Source organism: Ostrinia furnacalis, unplaced genomic scaffold (genome assembly GCF_004193835.3).
Source record: "Ostrinia furnacalis isolate ACB-3 unplaced genomic scaffold, ASM419383v2 OfSCF6932, whole genome shotgun sequence".
Lineage (NCBI taxonomy): Eukaryota > Metazoa > Arthropoda > Insecta > Lepidoptera > Crambidae > Ostrinia > Ostrinia furnacalis.
In genome coordinates, this window is record NW_021137171.1 from 641,308 (window position 1) to 663,691 (window position 22,384).

The window sequence follows — 22,384 nt, forward strand, 5'->3', positions numbered from 1 at the left end:
CACAGAATCATTCTGTATATTCATTTACAAAAAATAAGAGACACCTTTTGTGGAAAAAAATCCTGCATTCATACGCAAATAGAAAATGAAGTTATTTTAAACTAAATAGAGTTTAAACAGCTTTATTTAAAAATTGCAGTTATTAACAAACGAAGCTTAAACATCTGTTTTATTACACAAATGTCATTAAAGAAATCATAAGTATCTGTAAATAAATGGAAACGTCTGAATAAAACTTTACCCATAAATCACAAATGAAGAACAAAGCCTGAATGTAGAAAATCTCATTATAATTTATTAAATTATTCAGGAACAATGAAATTAAAACTTTTACAAATTAAAGAGAAAATAAATATTTTAATATCTAAATGTATTATTTGATTTACCATATCATCGCAATTATCTTCTTACCTTACCGTTTCCTGTTTACTGAACATCATGTTACATTTACTATTTTCAGATACAAGTGGGAGGTATCTTTGATCTTTTGTATCGCCGCCAAAACTAAATAAACAAAAGGGGTAAAAAACCGAACCTACTCAGCAGCACTGCCCAGGAATCCGAACGATCAATCGGCCTGAGGTCTTGCAGATGCAATACGCTCGCTCCGAGCCCGCCGCGCGGCACTTGTCGACGCTCCACTGCCGAGAGCAGCCGCCGCCACAGGTACGTCACTAGTCCAAAGACCAAATTCAAAATTGGAACAGTTTTTTCGAATTTTAGATGTTTTATTTTTAAATTAAATATAGAACACAATTCGAATGTATTTCGAATTTTGAAATATTTTATCCATTTTTTTTAATCATTGGCTGGTAACACCTTTGAATTTGGAACAAAGTACTAAAAAGTTTTCCTATCTCGTATTCGTAATTCTTTAAGTGCTTGGTTTTATTCTTTTAACCCCCGTACTTTAAGGGTTAAGTTATGTCGAGTGTGTGCTTCGATTTCGAGTTAGGAAGTTAGTCTGCATCGAGTTGGAGAACTTTAGTGCCTTCGCCCGCACGTTTATGTATTACAACTTTTACGATCCGCACCCGTATTTTATGGTACGAAGTTTAATTTTCGTATCGCATAAACGTTGACGACGTTTAGTTTCGTTTTTAAGTGTCTTATAACATAAAATGTTCGAATTAATAACATTTTGATTTGCGTGGTAGCTTCAAAAAGGGCGTGTGAAACTTTTTTTGGTTAAAAAAAGTTGAAGAGCGCGCTTTTGAAACCAGTGACAGAATTTTGGCTTTATCTTGATTTTTAACTGTTCCCAAAAGGGATTTTATATGTTGCGTGATCGTGGGTTGTTTCGTTCGCCGTAAAATAAATATTTGGAGGGCTCTAGGGATAAGCCTGGTGCATTTAAAGGCGGGCTTACGTAACCTGTTAGGTAAGGGCAAGGTTTCCGCTTTTGTTCTCGTTTTATATTTATTTTTAAGGGACCTTAATGCAGTTGAATGAGAGAGTCTGCTAATGTGTCTTTTGTGGGGAATAAAACGGTTATAAATGAAATTAGATATTGTTTTAGTAAAAGATAGAGACAAGGATTTCCTATTTTAGGTGAAGATACTTAATTTCCGATTGGTAGAGTTGCGGTTTTAGAAGATTTTTTTTAGGCTGGTAATTATCCAGTTGCTGTATTAAAAAAAATGATGCGCATAAAAGTAACATAAGTTTTTTGGTTTGAAAATAATAGTTGTGAATATTTTAGAGGGATATTACTTATCAAGAAACTTACCTATTAGTGTGTCTGTCTGTAAGAAGCTTTGAAAACAAAAGTAAGGCAAAAAACTTTGCAATTTTTAGTGACGGTCTGGTCATTTTCTACATTGGGCAACTTTATTTGGAAATAAACTATTTAACTAAAGAAAATGACCGAATTTTACGCATTTCAAAATCTTATTTTCTTTATATCATACCCTTGTCTAAAGGTACCTTTTATATTATAACTTTACTTACTTATAATGAAGTAGCGACCCACTACGACTTCGTACGGGTCCGGGTGAAGTATTTTACATAAAACCTTCCTTTTGAATCACTCACACGCACTCTATCCATTAATGAAAACCACATTTTAAAATACATTGCGTAGCATAAAAGATCTAAACCTGAGGGAGCGACTTTGTTTTACTATGTAAAGATTTATTTAACATACATTCAGGGGTTAAATCCAAATGGCCGAAATAAAAGAACAATAAGCCTATTTTCTATGTAAAGATTTATTTAACATTCAGGGGTTAAGTCATAAAAATTCAGTTACTTTCATTGTGGTCAAACGTGGTCAATAGAAGAACAATACGTCATAAGCATAAAGCCTTATTACGTCATGGTCGAAGTCATACAAATCCTTTGTAAATCAGCGTTTATTTGACGTTAATGACAGTATTTCATGCTGCCTTTTCTTGGAATGTTTTTATTCGTTAGTAATGATTGTAGGTGTAAAAGAAATATAGCGAAAGTAGCAGAAGGGGAAGCAATTAGACATTGTTTTGTTGATCGGAATCATGGTGTGGTAATAAGAAGTGGGTGAGCGTTAATGTAACTTTTATGTTGTAGAAAAACTTCCAGTGGATCCTGAATAACCCCATACTTACCATTTACCGTTACATTGTTAGTAGGATTCTTTACCCAAAGGATAGAAACGGGACCCTATTACTAAGACCACTGTCCGACTGTCCGTCTGTCTTGGTCATCAGTGATTAAACTACAACCCCTGTTGGGAACCGATAGGTGAACCAACCTATTTTTGATATTTTGTCTATGTTTTTATACTTTTTTTATTCTTTTTGAAACTAAACATTTGAAGTTTGTTTTTGATAGCCGTCTGGGCATTTTTGGAAAAAATACACCTTTATTTAAACCAAAGGATTTTTAGTTATTTCCTTCCGCCCGCCCAAGCGGCTGTCCGGAAAGTTGGACTCTGGTTAAACTCTAGTTTAAATTGACATTTGGTATGGAAATGATATTCTAAACTTTTTAACCTACGTAGTCATTTAACAAAAGTACGAGTATTATTAATTCGCGCCCAATTGTATGTCATGTCCACTTTGGTGAATTAAGCTTTAATAGGGCGTGGTCGCAATGACCGCGGGATTTAAAGCGGCTTTAAACCTTTTAATTTACGACTACTCTATTAATTATCTTCGTATTCAGTCAAGTAGAAGTAAATGTGAAAATCTATTGGAATACAGTAAAACAGTTGACTGGATTCATAAGCCAAAAAGCTATCAGAAAAGTTCTAATAATTTTATGTTTCCTTTCTTATTTGATCTCACACTCGGCTCGTTTGTATTATACCTACTCAAAAGTTCTTGGAAATAGGAACGTATCTGAAATCTTTTGGCCGCTAAGTATTGATATTTGTTTTTTACTGGGTAATATTGTCAAATGTCTGTTCTAAGTTTTTACAAAAGACATTCAAATGTTAATGTCATCTTTGTTCAATCAGGCCGTCGTTCAAGCACTGCCATTTTTGATCACAAGTGTTTACTCGAATCGGGGCAATTAATAAAATTCTCAAAAATAGACATGCCAGTGATTAGTATTAATTTTAAAAGTCGAGCCGCTACATCAATATTGAGATTTAACCAACCACGCTCCGGAATAAGTCTGAAATCTGACTAGAATTCAAGCTTTGAGTATCTAGGGAATTCACGAGAGAGGAATACTCATATCCCGCTCTCGCTCCCGCTACCGCTCCGCTACCCGCTGTGCTCGGTGCCACTCGTAATAATTTCATCGACTTAATTGGATCGTTAGTTATGCCCGATGCGTATTGTCGATGTATTTAGCCGCATTAGCTCAATAAATCCATACAAACGTTTGTATTAATTGAACTGTAGATTGTTTGGTTCAAATTATTTAGATTAGTTTTAAATGTGTGTGCTATACTATACTAAATTAAATACAATTTAACAAGCAATTACTTCGTCAATTAATTCAAAGTTACTCGTTTGTTTTAACATTACCATATTTTCAGATAGTGCTTTAGATAGAGTAGGTACCTAAATTGAGTTTCTAAAGTTCAAGTTAAAATCAATTAACAATTTTATGTTTATTTTCAGATTATTTCCTGTTGAAACCAGATCAAAAAACCCATGTAAGTACCATTTTTTTTTAAACACAACACACTCCGATTTAAATTATGTTAAAATTGGGAATAAAACGTTATTTACCAAACCGAAAAACTATGGGCTATTTTATGTGATTTGCTATTTGTAGATTTATAACAGGTCCATAAAACTACAAAAATCTATTCCAAATTCTAAGTTAAACGATTGAAGTACATTTATTATTTTATGATAGCACTTGATTTTGTTGACTCTTCTATCTTTACCCAAATTTAATTTTAGGTGTTAAATATTCAAGAAGTGTTTGGCTGCCATATTGGTTGTCGGTTTTACAAATTAAAATATGCCGGCGTTTATGGACGCTGGGCGTGTTTTTACGCAACATCCTGTGTTAAAGTTAATAGCTTGAATAAAAAAACGTCACGCGAGATAATTAATTTTCAGTCAGATAACGTAGGTATAGTCTTCGGAGTATATTTTTAAAATTCCGAAAAATCCAAAGCTATTATTGAATAACGATAACGCCTATTTTTTATCGCTCTGTCAATTCTTCTAACTTGACGTAAATTTTTCTCTCGTTCAGTGGGTCTAGACAAAGTGCAAATTATAATCGCAAACCAGTCGAAAAGTGGTCGAAAAGCCCCTTTTTTGTATGGAGTTTTGACGGATTCGATTTTCGATTCGATCAAAAATTGCGTTTTGTCTAGGGGGGCAGATTTCTTATCATTTTTTTTTAAACAGATGCAAATACTATTTTACTCAAGTTGCCAGCCCTTTTTGCAAAGAGATTACAAAGGCAATAAAAAAAAATCAGCCTCATTAGGAATAAAAATATAAAAAAGAAAGAAAATAAAGTGTCAAAATCTAAACTCAGAAAAAAAAGAACAAAGAATGTAGTCAAGCTTCAAATTTTCAAATTCAGAACGCGACGTAGGCATAGTCTTTCCAACTTTAAATCAAGGAGATTGTATAATATTATTTCTCATTTTCTTATAATTAAATTCCTTGCCTTTTAAGACTTAAAGCTTTGCAAGCCTTCGAAGTGTCCCGAAGGCATTCGAGTCATTTCGCTGATGTGTTTACGGAACGAGCAACATTTTCAGTTCACGTTTATTTAGGCGCCAAATTGTAATTAGTCTGGAAATATTGGTTTGTAGAAGTAAATTTATGTTTGCCCTCCAGTTCAATATTCGCTTACAGTGAAAAAGCTTCCCAGAATTCAGGTTTTTCAAATATTTCAGGTTGTTTTCTCTTCATTCTAGTATGTTATCATGTGGTTTCTCATTTATAACTGAGATTAGGTACATACAAGGTGTCAGGTTTTATAAGTCGTCATATACAATCCTTACTCTTTTTTTGAATTTAATTATCTGAATCTCATGAACACTATAAATCCAAACAAGAGTACCAAATTATCTCAATAATTAACTCAATTATAAACATATTTATATGAGTATATGTATTAGCGCCACCCCCTAAAACATCTGACTTCAGAAAAGAAAGATAATGCTTGGGGTTGGCAACGGGATGTTTCCCATCTCTCATTCCCACAAAATTTCAAAGAAACAACTTCACCGCCAATAATATATTGGCAGCTGTAATGAAGTTCTGGGCGTGCCGCGTAGAGCCAGCTGTCCCCAAAAACATAGCTTTCCCTACCGTAACATTGAGATAAGTCTTCTTATAAGAGTTTTCTAGATACACTCTAGTCTACTATCTGAAGCTGTCCACTCACAGAATCCATAACCAAGTATACAATAAAAACAGAACAAGTCCACAACTGTCCTGAATCACCCCACTCCAGAACTCGTTACTGGGACGCGTTAGTCGCCCGCTAATGTCCTAGCTCCTATTAGTTTCAAGTGTTACTTCTAAGTTCTAAGTCTACTTATGGTCGTTTATCAAGCTGAAGTAACTTGAGACAACTTATACTTTTTAACCGACTTCAAAAAAGGAGGAGGTTATATGTTCGACTGTATGTATGTTTTTTTTTTTTTTCTATGTATGTTCACNTGCCCATCATCCTTTATGTTTGCCCTCCAGTTCAATATTAGCTTACAGTGAAAAAGCTTCCCAGAATTTAGGTTTTTCAAATATTTCAGGTTGTTTTCTCGTCATTCTAGTATGTTATCATGTGGTTTCTTATTTATAACTGAGATTAGGTACATACTTACAAGGTGTCAGGTTTTATAAGTCGTCATAAACAATCCTTACTCTTTTTTTGAATTTAATTATCTGAATCTCATGAACACTATAAATCCATACGAGAGTACCAAATTATCTCAACAATTATTAACTTCAATTATAAACATATTTATATGAGTATATTAGCGCCACCCCCGAAAATAACTGAAATGAAAGATAATGCTTGGGGTTGGCAACGGAATTTTTCCCACCTCTCGTTCTCACCGCTGAAACGCTAGTATTTCAAAGATACAACTTCACCGCCAGCAGCTGTAATGAAGTTCTGGGCGTGCCGCGGTGAGCTAGCTGTCCCCAAAAACATAGCTTTCCCTACCAAAATATTGAGATAAGTCTTCTTATAACAGTTTTCTAGATACACTCTAGTCTACTCTCTCAAGCTGTCCACTCACAGAATCCATAACCAAGTATACAATAAAAACAGAACAAGTCCACAACTGTCCTGAATCACCCCACTCCAGAACTCGTTACTGGGACGCGTTAGTCGCCCGCTAATGTCCTAGCTCCTATTAGTTTCAAGTGTTACTTCTAAGTTCTAAGTCCACTTATGGTCGTTTATCAAGCTGAACTTGAGATAACTTATACTTTTCTGTGGTTAAAGTTGTCACTTGGTTACTCTTTCTGTGGATGACGCAAAGGATGACTTAGCCAAGGCGCAGACCACCGAATTTTAGTTGGCCGATAGTTGAGCCCGATTATAATTGAATGAAGATTCGGCCGATACCAAATCGGTGTGTTTCATACATTTCCATACTGATTAACAACCCGCCATAATCATTTCTTAAAGGTTTTAAACCTTTGTTTGTCACCTGTCATCCGCTTTGCAATGGGGGGAAGTCGAACCTTAATTTCGAACTCCTCCTATGTTCTTCTGATTAATTTCGTTGCGGGTCCAATGACAGTTTAACTTTCCCCTTGACCTTCATTAGTTGGGTTTTTATGGCGGTCAAGCTGTAGATCCTGGCTAACAGGAGTTGCAGCGGTGGGAACGAGAGGTGGGAATAGTTCCGTTGATTAACAACCCGACTCAACTTTCGGCCAACAAAGTCGGTGGTCTGCACCTAGGTTAAGGGAGAAATAGACGAACATTTGGCCAGCTTGAGGCGTATAGGCCAAGTCCTCCATTTGACTATGGTAAATTAGACAGTCCTTCTGCAGGGGAGACCAAAATGACCAATATGTTGAATTGGCCATTAGTTTCCACGTATGGGTTAGATTGGAAACATGCCTAGTTTAAAAGAGATTATTCGCTATCAATAAAAGTTAGCATCCGTATTCTTTTTTCATTGTATACCAAGTTATTTAAACTTCTCCGTATCTTCTTCTTCTGCCTCGCCTTATCCCGTTACGCGGGGTCGGCTTTCCCGTTCATGCGGTCATTTGGTTCTTCTTTCGTGTGAATTGAAAAAACTGAGCTCACAAACTCAGATGTCAGATTTTACGAGCAATAAGTAACTAAAACCTATAGTAACTTGTTAACCGCAAGTTAATAGGCTAACTAAGTTAGGTCGTAATTCACAAGTTATTGTTTCGTTGCGTTCAACTTAATTAACTTAATAAATAATACTAAGCCGAAGGGTGACATTTATAAGGTGTAATATTAACATGTGTTACAAGATGGTTATGTTGCCAATATTCCGTGCCAAGACACCACGTGGTTATGATAGCTTTGACACTACCATATCTGGGAAATTACCTATTTAAGTGAATTAAGTGAAGTGTTAAGCTAAATCTTAACTGCACCAAATGAAAATGTACTAACGGCAGAATGGTGCCATATTTGGCAAGCAACCAGTTAACTTAGCAAAAGTGTTTTAAATGTGTAGGTGTGAAATATTTATTATGGTTTTTACGTTTTTAAAACACAATTTTCTACATACAAGTGAATAGAAGGAAGAGAAGTAAGATAAAAGTTTTATAAATCTTCTTATCCATGTTTGTGTACTTTTAAAAACCCATCTATTTTCAGTATTTGCTTTTGATCTTGATGCTCCTTTAAAGTAATAAAATGTGTATAAATGTAAAAAAAACTCAGGCATACTTGCCACTATGTTCAACTTAGAGGCATTACTACTCATAGCATTATTTTATTAACTCTACATTCGAAATGCCATAAGTATCTTTTTTCCGTAGCAACGTATACTACTCGCGGGTTTCAGCTTTAGCTAAGCTCAAAATTGGATAGCTAAACGGATTTGACCTGAAGCGAGCTGCAGGAATACCTACTTATAGATAATGCACCGTATTGCTTCGTCGAATTTGCCTCACACGATTTTTAGACTAGGGTTCAACATGCATTCTTTACCTACGTTTTAAAAGTGGCTAGGTAGAATAGAAGGATAATTTAAACCTCAAGTTTCTACTGAGGCCTCTTAAGAATGTCTTCTAACATTGTATTCTTAAATACCCCTAAAGTGTGTTAAAAGTTACGAAGTAGCTTACTTAAACTAGTCTTCAACGCGCATGAAAGATTTTATTAGAAAGGGTGCGGGCCTTAAAAATACATATTTTACGTATGTCAGTAACTATTTTGATCGTTTTGTTTTCGTTTCGTTTCAGCCAAATGACGTCCACTGCTGGACAAAGGCCTCCCCAATTTTGCTCATTATATTTTATTCTAAAATCCGTAAGATGGTATTAAATCACATTGAAATTCACGTTATAAAGATGACATTAAGCATACTAATCGTTGCCGTTCTTTCGGGTATTATTTATATCTAAAATAATGCTTACCATCAACTCTCATATTACTAAATCGCTTCCTCATTTTCCCATCTTATTCCTCCTAATCCTCATCAAATTCTTAGTACCTCAGATGAGTGATAAACCCTCCTCCGGAATTACGCAGCGAAACTGTGGGCGTAATAGTTTTTCTATGAGTAATTTATATCCGTCTGGGGTGTGTGGAATGGCTCATTACTCCACCAGCTGCTATGCTCCAGGCTTTAGTAGTCGTTATCCTGGAAAACTGTTGCATTTAGACAATAAAAGAAAAAGTTCTGTATCAAAGATTTTTTTTAAACAAATAGAGATGAAATAAGTAGACTTCTTTATTTTAGTGTTGTCAGAAATTCTGCTAGAAGCAGACCACATTATGGTTTTGAAAACATTTTTGAACCGCTTGATTGAATTTGGTACTCTAAAAACTAGTATTGTCATATTGTAGTATACTCTGACTGTAATACTGAGCGGCATGTTACTTTTCTGGCACAAAATCAACAAAATTAAGTTCTTACCGATATTTTTGTGATTTCGAGCTGAATCCCAATATTATCTGGCAATGACGGGGTCGTTCATTCGATTGTTATGAAAAAAAAAAGAACTATTTAACCAAGTGCTTGTCGTGCCACGCGCATTGTAGAGTTCCGTAGTTGCCAGTCGTTATCACAATATACAATACTTATTTCAAAAGCAAGCAATTACTGCATCTAAAGTCACTTTTAATGTTTTCTTCTAGGAAATTTTCATTAGGTAAGAAATTTTATAAAAATCCAGCGAAATATTGGATTGATAAAAAGATGTAACGATTGCTCTGTAGGTATTATGCGTAAAAGTAGATTCCATTACGTTATGTAAAGTGTAATTTCCTCGTTAATTTATGAGATACTCCCACAGATAAAGCCAACAAACAGAAATCATTTCCATTCCGATACCTCAGATTGAATCAAATAGGAAAGTTATTTAAAAGCAATCGCCTAGGTAAACAGAATTCAATACAAGTCGGGAAATTTTCCGATTCCTATTTGATGTCGGATCTAAAAACAATTTGTTTGGTTACACAGAGTTTGGGGTAAGGTTTTCTGTTTTTATTATACGAAACTATCTAAATGGGGAGTATTTTCATGAAGAAATATGTTTAAGTAACAGAACAGTGGTATAACGATAGGCTCTTTTAGGATAGTTGAGGGTACAGAAATGCTAACGATAAATAATCCCAAATACGATTAATTTCTACAAAGATTTGTCGCTGAATCAAATGCTTACTAGCACTGAACAAAAAAATATCTTCTTAGTCCACTACAGTGGACTTAAGCCTCCTCTAATGACTGTCTATTTATTTATAAACATGTTCGATTTTTTGTAATACTAACGAGTTTTGATCATCATAATTAAGGAATTTTCTAAGACTACATTTTCATTTTTTTTAATCTATAATTCATTTCAAACTCAAGAACGTATTCATGATCGATACATACAATAATGAGCTTGCCATTTCTTCACACTTTAATTTTGATGTGTCTACGGAGGTCTTAAGTCTCTGTAGACTTTTTTCACATTCAAAATTCAATTTTCAATATACGAGCAAACGGCGACACCCCCATAATCCTATTATTTTTAAATCACACAGATAGTTCCAGCCAGCCGCAAGCAATGGGTAGCACAATCTCTTTCCTTTGTTCTAGTAATCCGATCTTGGTCTACATTTGCAATGCCAGCGATTTTTAGTTATACCATAAAGAAGATTGAAACAGAAGTCTCACCTTGTGAAACGAAAATGAAACGCATGTTGTCAAACTATATCCGGGATTGATTAAGCTGGGGTTATGTACATTTATAAAGAAGAAGTATGTAAAGGTCGTAATTTATTGTAGGTGTAAGTAGGTTAGGTACCTATACGGTTCATAATATTATTATTTTTGGTTTACTACAGTCGGTAATTGGAAGTTACGTAGGTCACACAAAGTTTTCTCGTAGGCCGTGACAGGCAATTGTCAGTTCGAAACTAGTTTTTCCTATATGTTGATGTTGTTACATATTTTGACCCGGGTCAGAAGATTGTCTTTTACTATGATTTAGTTCCGTTCTAACTTAATTATGTTGGTTTGTATTTTGCATCTTGCCTTATGCAACAGTTTTTGTACCCAGTACTTTAGAGCATAGATACTGAAAATTCAGACTTAAAATACGTACTTGACGGAGCTCTAAAATAAGATTGAAAAAAGTAGAAAAAAATTAAATTATGGATACTGTTGTAGTGGTGGGAACGAGATACGTGTTAGCTACTTTTTTAGTGTTGTGACCCACATATCCGTTTGTCCCTTGTACAAAAAATATCCAGCTGAATCCACGTCCATTATGGCCAAATAACAGCAAGTGCCTGCACTTCTAACATAGCTGAGTTAAAACGCGTGGAGAATCCACCAATAGGATTACTACAAGCGGAGAGATAGTGCGGATAAGTGCCTACTTAGCAGCGCATCTCTAGCGGAATGGAGCTAGCGGAGCGAGGTATTTGTGTATTAAAACAAGCTAGGAAATAAGTGGGCGATGAAATGCAAATTAAAAATGTTTTCTTCTTTTTGGCACGGTTTGTAACTTATAAAGACATTAGGGACTTATTTGCACAATTTGTAGTGGATCCAGTAGACCAATTAAAAGTAAGCGGTGGGTCAACTAGACCCAAGGGTGTGATGTGAATAGGTCGGTTCAGTAAAGAGCCTGATATTGGATTTGGAAACGAAAACGGGCTAATTTATTATTTAGTATTTTGGCCTCTCTGCCCTAGTATATAAGGCTTATTAAACTTGTGATTGAATTTAAATATTTACCTAAAACAATCGTAATCTTGACTTTCATTTTTTAATAATATTAGCCTTTTAAACCTGCTTCGCTTCGTTCATTTGCCGAAAGACAAAGGTCTCCCCCAAGGATTTCCACAAAGACCGGCCCTGCGCCGCTCGCACCTCCCGCGTCGTCGATCGTATCACCAGATCGTCGGTCCAACTAGTGGGAGGCCTGCCCACGCTACGTCTTCCGGTGCTTATCTGCCCTAGTGGCCATCAGCTCTACGAGCGACGTGGTTGATTTTAGCGACTTTAGCTTGAAAAAAAAAATTAAGCTCCGCTTCCACACTATTTTAACAGAACTGCCTTATCCCGCTCTCGAGCTCACCGTTATTCTATCGTTAACGATGCGCAAACTAGATTTCGGAAAATAACTAAACATTTCCACGGAATTTAATTTACTCGGAGAAACAAGCGATTTTCAGCTAAAAGAACGAAAGTGATTCAAGTTGTTTTGCTTCTTTAATATTGATTGGATCTTGGATGGGAGAAAAATCTTTGGAATTTAATTCAATTTGCTTTTGAATATTAAGAGGTTATTAAGATTTTATGAATGAAAGTTTTCGTGTTGTTGGGGAACCCTTTCATGGTTTAGCCTTTGTTTCGAGGACAATAACAAACTTTGTGTTTTAATTTTGAGTTGCAGATGATAACTGGCTAGTATTTTGCCCTTTTGTTATAAGAAATGGTGAATATGATATTTATTTAGACTTTAGGTGATGCTCATTTATTACTCTTTAAAAATACTTAAGCTGGGTTGCACTATCTTACTATAACTTTGACAAACGTCAAAAATTTCTCAAAATCCATACAAAAAGCACCGGTTAAGTATCGTTATAGTTACGCTCAAAGTAAGATGGTGCAACCCACCCTTAGTCTTAAGTTGAAGAATCTCTCAATTTGACTTTCTCAATAACTAATTTACAATAAGTACTAAGTTTTTAGGTAGGTTTTTGGGCATATGGATTAAGAATACATTTAAAGAAAAATCTATTATTATTTTATTAAAAATGTTAGTAACGTTAACCCCTCGTGGTGAGCTAAATGGCGCTTGAGTTACGAGCGAGCGAGTTCACCAATAGTCCAGCAGCGATGGGGTTCGAAGTTTGAACTCGCGTTTCGTTTCATGAGTCGGCCAATCCGTAACCTTCACCGTTGGGCTGAAGTACTGGGAAATCCCAACCTCATATCCTACTATTAAAACTAGCAACCGCAATCGCATAACAAACGGCCACAATAAGTCACCCCCACAATTGCCGCCATAAAAGTTTCACGCGTTCCAGTATTGTTGCTTGACGCAGGTTCAACTGGGCAACTCGGAACAATAGGAGGGATGTATCGCGATAAACGACCGATACGTTTCAGCCAGTTTCAGCGGTATACTCGTTACTTTTGCAGCTCTATTTAGTGGTAAATTAAACTGCTCTTTCTTTGTACTGCATCAGGTCATAATTTACTTTGGGTCAGTCTTTGTTTGCAAAATGAACCGGGCTGTATAGTGTTGAAGTTGACCTGTCACTATCGAACTTTCCCACCCAATAAGGAAATAAGTTTAGGTTTTTAAATGCAAATAAAAAAAAAGCTTAAATTATCTGGAGTTGTCCACAAACGCTGATAATCGCTTATAAATTCTGATTGAACCAAAGGATAACTGATTAAGAATTAATATGACATTAAGTTCGCGTTTTATGTATGTGGGATATAAAATATAATTACAATGTTATGGGAGCATTTAGATAGTCAAGTACGAACCTATTGTTACAAGACAGTGCTTAAGTTTGTCAGCACCCTTTCGGTTGTCGTAGGGTTGACATGACGGAGCCGAGTTGTCCGGGTCGAGTTGTCTCGGGGTCGAGTTGTCGTAGCTTCATCGTTTTATCTTATAAAGGGGACTAAAATTATTAAGTCAGGCCTATAGTTAAATGGGCTATTTCCTTTATAGGTTGAGCCAGCTTTATTGAGCGGCAGTGTGGAATGGCACACCCAATTCCGACGCCGCTGTATTTCAGCCACCGAAATTATTATGACTGTCACAGTTGATGAAACAATCATAATTCGATAGTGCTATTTTCATACTAATCTTTAAGTAGGAATTTTTCAGACAGTCACCTTGTGTTAATTGTATGAATAATTAGTAGTATGTACCCTGAGGTGTATTGTGCGGGAGACATTAGCAGGTCGTATTCTATTTAAGTATTCTTTATTACTTAGGAAAGATAAAGATACCCAGGAAGTTAGTGCCAATATCATTAATATAATTTAATTCTTATTGAATTTCTGCAAAACATTCGCTTATTGCTATTTTCTCTACGTTTTAGTTTCAACTTGTTTTTAAACGTACTTAAAGTCTCTAAACACTTTTGTTGCTGTAACAAAGCCATTCTAACGCCAAGACGTGAGCGATACAAAATACCCACCATTTTCCAGCGCTGCAAGCACGCAAATACAATGGCAATAGAGTTATATAACATATACAGGGTGTGCAAGAAACTAGAGCATTTAGAACTAGCTTTGTTAAATTATTTTGGTAAACAGCATTAATTAAATGCGATATCTTGTGAATAAAGTTTCCACATCATCATCATCATCATCATCATCTCAGCCATAGGACGTCCACTGCTGAACATAGGCCTCCCCCAATGCTTTCCATGTTACCCGGTTGGTAGCGGCCTGCGTCCAGCGCTTTCCTGCTACCTTTATGATGTCGTCGGTCCACATTGTGGGTGGACGTCCCACGCTGCGTTTTCCGGTACGCGGCCTCCACTCCAGAACCTTGCTGCCCCATCGGCCGTCAGTTCTGCGTACTTTGTGCCCTGCCCAAGCCCATTGCCACTTCAGCTTGCTAATTCGTCGTGCTGTGTCAGCCACTTTAGTTCATTTACGGATCTCCTCATATCTGATTCGATCTCGTAAAGAAACACTGAGCATAGCCCTCTCCATAGTTTCCACATATTAATACTAAATTCGAATGTTAAAAAAAAGCGATATTCTCGTAGAAATAGGAGCTACTGTCATCTTAGCAGGGGTCTGTTTCTTGTACAATTTACTAAATAATCCTTCAAAGTTGAGGATCGTGACCGCATATAGGTAAAGTTGAGTCTTTGATGAGATTCATTTGAGCCTCATATCAACCCAACAGCCTCCGTCTGAGCGTTGCTTGAAATAATATCAGGGTCTTTGTAAGGTTCTCAACAGTAAAACTGTGTTTTTGTCAGTATCTTTAACATTCAATTTACTTCTCTATTTAATCAAATATTACTTTACTCAAATCCCTAGTTATATGACAGGTTAATTTTAATATTGATCAATATACTTAGGTACTTAGTANACTGTTACCCGGCCTTAACAAAGCCATTCTAACGCCAAGACGTGAGCGATACAAAATACCCTCCATTTTCCAGCGCTGCAAGCACGCAAATACAATGGCAATAGTGTTATATAACATATACAGGGTGAGCAAGAAACTGGAGCATTTAGAACTAGCTTTGTTAAATTATTTTGGGTAACAGCATTAATTAACACCGATATTGTGTGAATAAAGTTTTAAATTTAAATTCGAATGCTTCAACATCACGATATTCTCGTAGAAATAGGAGCTAAAGTCATCTTAGGTGGGGTCTGTTTCTTGTACAATTTATTAAACAGTCCTTCAAAGTTGAGGATCGTGACCACATATAGGTAAAGTTGAGACTTTGATGAGGTTCATTTGAGCCTCATATCGACACAACACCCCTTGTCTGAGCGTTGCTTGAAATAATATCAGGGTCTTTGTAAGGTTCTCAACAGTAAAAACTGTGTTTTTGTCAGTATCTTGAACATTCAATTTACTTCTCTATTTAATCAAATATTACTTTACTTAAATCCCTAGTTATATGACAGGTTAATTTTAATATTGATCAATATATGTACTTACTTAGTAATGCCGTTCTTCTTAGGCTGGTTTTAGTGTCACGCGGACCGTCATGACGGACCGCTCGGCACAGCCGGTCTGTATGAACNCCGCTCCCTATCAGTTCATACAGATCGGCCGTGCGGAGCGGATCCGCACCGGATGGTCCGCGTGACACTAAAACCAGCCTTCTTTGATGAAACATTTTCCAGTTTCAAGAAACGCTAATAGTATAAACTGTTCGTGCATGGGGTAATTTTTTAAACACCCTGTATATTCTTTGTGGAACTAACGGAAATTACTAGAGCCATGTGTTGCCAGATGCGTGAGAGTTTCGCGAAGACGTGCCCCATGATAGCGTACGTTCGTATATATGTACAGTTAGTAATAGACCTGTTAATTCTTGTTGCAAAATAAGTCTTATTTCAAAGACTTAAGGTGCTACAGTGTTTAGCGTTTTCTGCTGTAGTCTGTACACGCGTACCTCATGGGAGCTATGTTCCCGACATTTGGTATCGGTGAAAGCATTTTCAGGACTAGTTCTGAAGTTCGTGATGTATTTCACTTCTAACCTTTGGAGTTTCCGAAAAAAATACTAGAGTAGGCGGCATAGATGAGAAAACCCAGAAAATTTATCAATCCTATGATAAAATTGTGTCATTCGTAATAAGGAAAAACAACTAATGAAAAGTAACACTCATTTTACATACGCAAGCAAGCATTTCAAGGTGAAGACAAAAGTCACTTTCGACCAATCATATTATTAACTCTACAGGTATTATTATTTCTTCATTTCCTGTTATTACAGTACAAATTCACTTCATACCCAAAATTCACGTTAAGGTAGTATTTTCCCTTTAAATATTTAGACACACTCGTAACTTTATTACGTTAATTAAACCCTTGAAGCGATAGATAATATTTAGGCGAACCGCGTCCTCATTTTCACGCACTTTCGTATTCGGAGCCGCGCACCTGTTTATATTAACAACTTTAACAATATCTCCCCATTAATGCCGGGCACGTGGTATCAGATAAGGAATGACACGGCAACATGTCCTAGGGATCTTAAGCTTTGTTCGTACTCGTCGAGTAGTTTAGCCATTTAAGGCCTATTCAAACCTGAGCGATATTCGCTGCCGCTGTGGGTAGAGGTACATACCGCGCGGGTTTCGCTCAGGTATTTATATCAAGTATCGCGACTAGAGCGACCTGGGCGATATTCGCTGCCGCTGTGGGTAGAGGAACATACCGCGCGGGTTTCGCTCAGGTATTTAGTATCAAGTACCGCGGCTAGAGCGTTTTCTCTGCCGCAGACGGTAGTGAATACCGCTTAGGTCTCAACAGTATTATTACCGCATTACCCATTGGGTTTTCTCTGCCGCAGACAGTAGCGAATACCGCTTAGGTCTGAATAGGCCTTTAGTCTAAACTTGCCTGAATACCAAAATAGCCATACTGTAGATTACTAATTAGTCGAGCCAATTTATTTTGTTCTGTTTTGATAGGCAAGTGGCAGCCCCTGCTACGTCCTTGCTTATTCACTCACCAGCTAAACGAGACCCGGCGAACATCGTACCAGCTATGGCCATCAGAAATAATATAGGATTCTAATGGTGTTTTTTTTTTTCAAATCAGTCTAGTAATTTTGCAGGCTATTCAATACAATCAATCAATTTTTCTTCTTTAGCATATTATAGAAAACACTAATCATTTACATTAAATTCTACTCGACCAAAGTAGGAACGGTATTTTGATCGGTAGCGAGTAGTTTAGTTAATAAAAGCGAGTTAATCGACTAAATTAATCGACTAGTGTGAACATGGCTTTAGGGCATGAATCGGTGAACTTGGGAAATAAGTACCACAGGTTATCTTTTGACAGAGCTAATTTATGGTTATAAGAAGCTCTTTCCCCTGGGTCTACTCCGGGATTGTTCCTAAGTGAAATGATTTAGGGTTTTAGAGGACGCAACATACCGTGGATTTTAATCTTTTGTTTTGTTCATGTCAGATATTATTTATTGCTGTGCGTCTACTAAATAAAAAAACTGATTCCAGCCCAGTGATTCAATTGGGCCTAAAATATCTGGGGGCACGGCAGTGCCCCCGCCAAGTCGAGCGCGAAGCAAACACTGCCGTACCATCTTTACTGGAACCATTTCGCCGCATTTTCAGGCCCCTATTTGAGAACCTCTGGATAAGACCAGAACGCAGAAATTTTCGTCATCTAGTAAGCTATAATCACATACTTAAAATCCAAAATTTCAAGTCTGTAGGTCATTTAATTCCGAAGTTAAGCGGAAGCAAAGTTTCGCATTTATGACACTCACTCACTCACTCACTGATGATCATCAAAATAGAACTAGTACTTCCCATAAACTCAGAGAGCTGAAATTTGGTACAGAGTTAGGGTTTAATGGCCACATAAAGGGAAAACTATAAAAACTAGGAAAATCGAAGATCTGGAGTAACACCACATTCATAACCAATACTACTAGCGCCACACCGGCACCGTGGTGTTCGCCTGTACCGCTCACCGCTAGATGGCGCTAGCACTTTGAGCGTCGATTTTCTGCACCGCGGTGTCCAGATTTTTTTTCCTCTCCCATCAAGTTGGTTTTTTGTAGACAGCAGTTATGTATCTAGAAAACTGGACCGAAATTGAAAAATTTTACTCGACTTAACGGTTGCACTACCGTGCCCCCAAATCTCATTTCTTTTTGTATTTTGTAGACAGCAGTTATGTATCTAGAAAACTGGACCGAAATTGAAAAATTTTACTCGACTTGGCGGTTGCACTACCGTGCCCCCAAATATTTTAGTTTTTCCTTGGTTCATACACCAAACACTACTTTCATTCCAAATTTGAAGCTTCTAGGTCTGCTAGAAGTGCCTTAGAGTTTTGATGATCGGTGAGTCAGTGAGTGACAAAATTAAGTAACTTTGACCCGTTATAATTCTTAAACTACTGGTTCAAATTGAATGAAATTTTAAATATACCGTGTCTTTACAATGCCTGCATAGCTAATGAAAATTCAGCCTTCTAGTTTTATCCACAACGAAGTTACAGGCAGTCGAAAATGGATACACTCATTTTACGCAAGCAAGCATTTCAAGGTTAAGACAAAAGTCACTTTCGACCAATCATATTATTAACTCTACAGGTATTATTATTTCTTCATTTCCTGTTATTACAGTACAAATTCACTTCATACCCGAAATTCACGTTAAGGTAGTATTTTCCCTTTAAATATTTAGACACACTCGTAGCTTTATTAAGTTAATTAAACCCTTGAAGCGATAGATAATATTTAGGCGAACCGCGTCCTCATTTTAACGCACTTTCGTATTCGGAGCCGCCCACCTGTTTATATTAACAACTTTAACAATATCTCCCCATTAATGCCGGGCACGTGGTATCAGATAAGGAATGACACGGCAACATGCCCTAGGGATCTTAAGCTTTGTTCGTACTCGTCGAGTAGTTTAGCCATTTAAGGCCTATTCAAACCTGAGCGATATTCGCTGCCGCTGTGGGTAGAGGTACATACCGCGCGGGTTTCGCTCAGGTATTTAGTATCAAGTATCGCGTCTAGAGCGACTTGAGCGATATTCGCTGCCGCTGTGGGTAGAGGTACATATCACGCGGGTTTCGCTCAGGTATTTAGTATCAAGTACCGCGGCTACAGCGTTTTCTCTGCCGCAGACGGTAGCGAATACCGCTTAGGTCTGAACAGTATTATTACCGCATACCCACTGGGTTTTCTGGGTCTGAATAGGACTTTAGTCTAAACTTGCCTAAATACCAAAATAGCCAAACTGTAGATTACTTATTAGTCGAGCCAATTTATTTTGTTCTGTTTTGATAGGCAAGTGGCAGCCCCTGCTACGTCCTTGCTTATTCACTCACCAGCTTAACGAGAGCCGGCGAACTACGTACCAGCTATGGTCATCAAAAATAATAAATTTAAATTCAAATAGTTTATTTAGTACATAGGCCCTTTGCAGGGCACTTATACACGTCCCAAATATAGCTTGCCCTACCACCACTTCGGGACAACATATGGGCTGGTGCTAAGGATTCTAAAGGTGACTTTTTTTCAAAAATGTTGGAGCGTATTCAATACAATCAATGAAATCTTTCTTGTTTAGAATATTTTAGAAAACACTAATCATTTACCTTAAATTCTACTCGACTAAAGTAGAAAAGGTATTTTGGTCGATAGCAAGTAGTTTAGTTACCTACTAAAAGCGAGTTACTCGACTAAATAAATCGACTAGTGTGAACAAGGCTTTAGGGCATGAATCGGTGAACTTGGGAAATAAGTGCCACAGGTTATCTTTTGACAGAGCTAATTTATGGCTATAAGAAGCTCTTTCCCCTGGGTCTACTCCAGGATTGTTTCTTAAGTGAAATGATTTTGTGTTTTAGAGGACGCACCATACCGTGGATTTTAATCTTTTGTTTTGTTCATGCCAGATATTATTTAATGCTGTACGTGTACTTAAATAAAATTAAAAACTGATTCCAGTCCAGTGATTCAATTGGACCTAAAATATGTAAATAGGTATAATATGGTAAAATACAAATAGGTAAGTAACAAAACTGCTACCTACTTCAATTAATTTAGAGTTTCATTTGAATACGAGGGTGCAATGCAACGAGGTGGAAACCTGTCAGATGCAAACGTTTCACAATAACTATAGGGTTTTCTACATAAATAGATTAGTTACTACTTTGGGCCTTATACATATTTTGAAGATTACAAGTACGTGATTGTGCTGTTATTTTTCGTTCCTATCTCAAATTATCTAGTTATCTAGATATAAATAAGGGTAATACATAAGTATAACCCTTAATTATTAACTCAAGCAGGTGTTATCGGACTAGCGAAAAGCCAGGGTATCACTACACATAATACAGGGTGGCTATTACAATTTCAAATGCGACCTTCTCTTAATCACAGTCGGTAAAGGGTAACTAAGTCGAATTTAGATTTGTGGAAATCATAGTGACAATGCCCGGAACTGAGACAAGAGGTATTAGGTTGTAAATCACAGCTTGGACCCTAAATTGATTTGGTGATGCGACCGTTTTGTTTGCAAACTAGTTTTGTGAGTTGAATTGGCTTTTGTGACTGAGCCTTTTTGTAATTTAGTGCTTAGCTTGATTAAATACTTTTGAGGCGTAAAATCGAGACAAAACAGCAAAACGTTGCAATGAATTGACTAAAATGGGTTAAGTGAAAAACAAAACCACATTAATTTAAAAAAAGATGGTTATATTATTCATTAGAAAAGATAAATAAAATAATTTATTTATTTATTTATTTAGAAGCCGGAAGACGTAGCGTAGGCAGGCCTCCCATTAGGTGGACCGACGATTTTAAGAAAGGTCGCGGGAGGCGCCTGGATGCGAGCGGCGCAGGACCGGTCTTTGTGGAAATCCTTGGGGGAGGCCTTTGTCCAGCAGTGGACGTCTTTCGGCTGAAACGAACGAACGAACGATTTAAAGAAACCAACAGCGATACATTGAATTGATAATTTTTTTTCTCTCCGACTGACATAATATTGTATTCTGCTGACATTTTCTGTATGACTTAATTAACTTATAATTATTAATAATTGACTTGTATTTGAATTGTATTATTTATTGTGTCATAGATTTTTACTACCTATCAATTTCTTAAAATGTAATTTGACCAATCATGTATCTTTTACCATTATTGTATGCCCATGCGGCGGAACACAGCTGATCTACCATACAAATTTAATGACCTGACTTATGTACCTGTGATTTCACAATAAACACAATTTGAATTTGAAAAAAATAAAAAAAAATAAAGCCCCAGCTGAGACTTAATTCTACGACTGTTAGAGATTGTCATGAGCATTATACATAATGAAAAAAATCTCAAAAAGAATAATAAATTCCTAGCTAAGCATACCTTTTTGGAGCACCTTTTATTTTAGCTGTCATAAAACTTTACTTTAGTCGTCCATCTATTCAGCAGCACAGAAGATTCTGACACATAAATCATATCTAGTTTTTAGCCTTCTCGAGTAATATCCTGGTAGTAAATTTCCTCACAAAGGGGTTTGACTAATGCGTTTTCTTTCACGTTCTTAGCGACGGAATATTTTTGCTTCAAGCGCTAGCTTCGACACTCGATAATGTGCGGTTAAATATGACTTTGAATGACGACACTTTGTGAAGCATAAAAGATTTAGATAGTGTCATTATGGATGAGGACTGACGAAAATGGCGTAAAAATGAAAAAATATTAGATACTGCTGTGAAAATATATTATATTAGATATTCAATTTTGTGCGGATTTCATCACGGATGCGGGATTGATCCACGCATTACAATAAAAACTTGTATGAAAAAGTCACTTGCGGGTGTCACTCATACATGGCAGTCCCGCGTTCATGATGAAATTCGCACGAGAATAAAAACACCATAAGTGTGAGACTTTTCGCGTAAATTTCCAAATACGTAGGTTTCTAACACCTATTACTCGTATCTGCCCAATCAGAATTGCAAAATAAAGTATTAAGTATATTTAGTCATTCAGTAATCAGTATTCAGTAAGTGATTAATGTAGGTTGATTAATCACCTTTTTTTTTTACGGGGAAAAAATGCGTTGAATCGCATACCTACC

At 36.6% G+C, this 22,384-nt stretch overlaps 1 protein-coding gene across 1 annotated transcript in view; it reads left to right on the plus strand.

The window, feature by feature from the left end:
* Positions 1-590: 590 nt before the first annotated feature.
* The window catches only part of Scp2 (Sarcoplasmic calcium-binding protein 2), a 53,393-nt gene continuing 31,599 nt past the window's right edge, over positions 591-22,384 (plus strand). The window contains exons 1-2 of the mRNA XM_028318557.1: positions 591-666; positions 4,056-4,090. The gene's annotated coding sequence lies outside the window, so the exon portion shown is untranslated. The remainder of the gene's footprint in view (positions 667-4,055; positions 4,091-22,384) is intronic.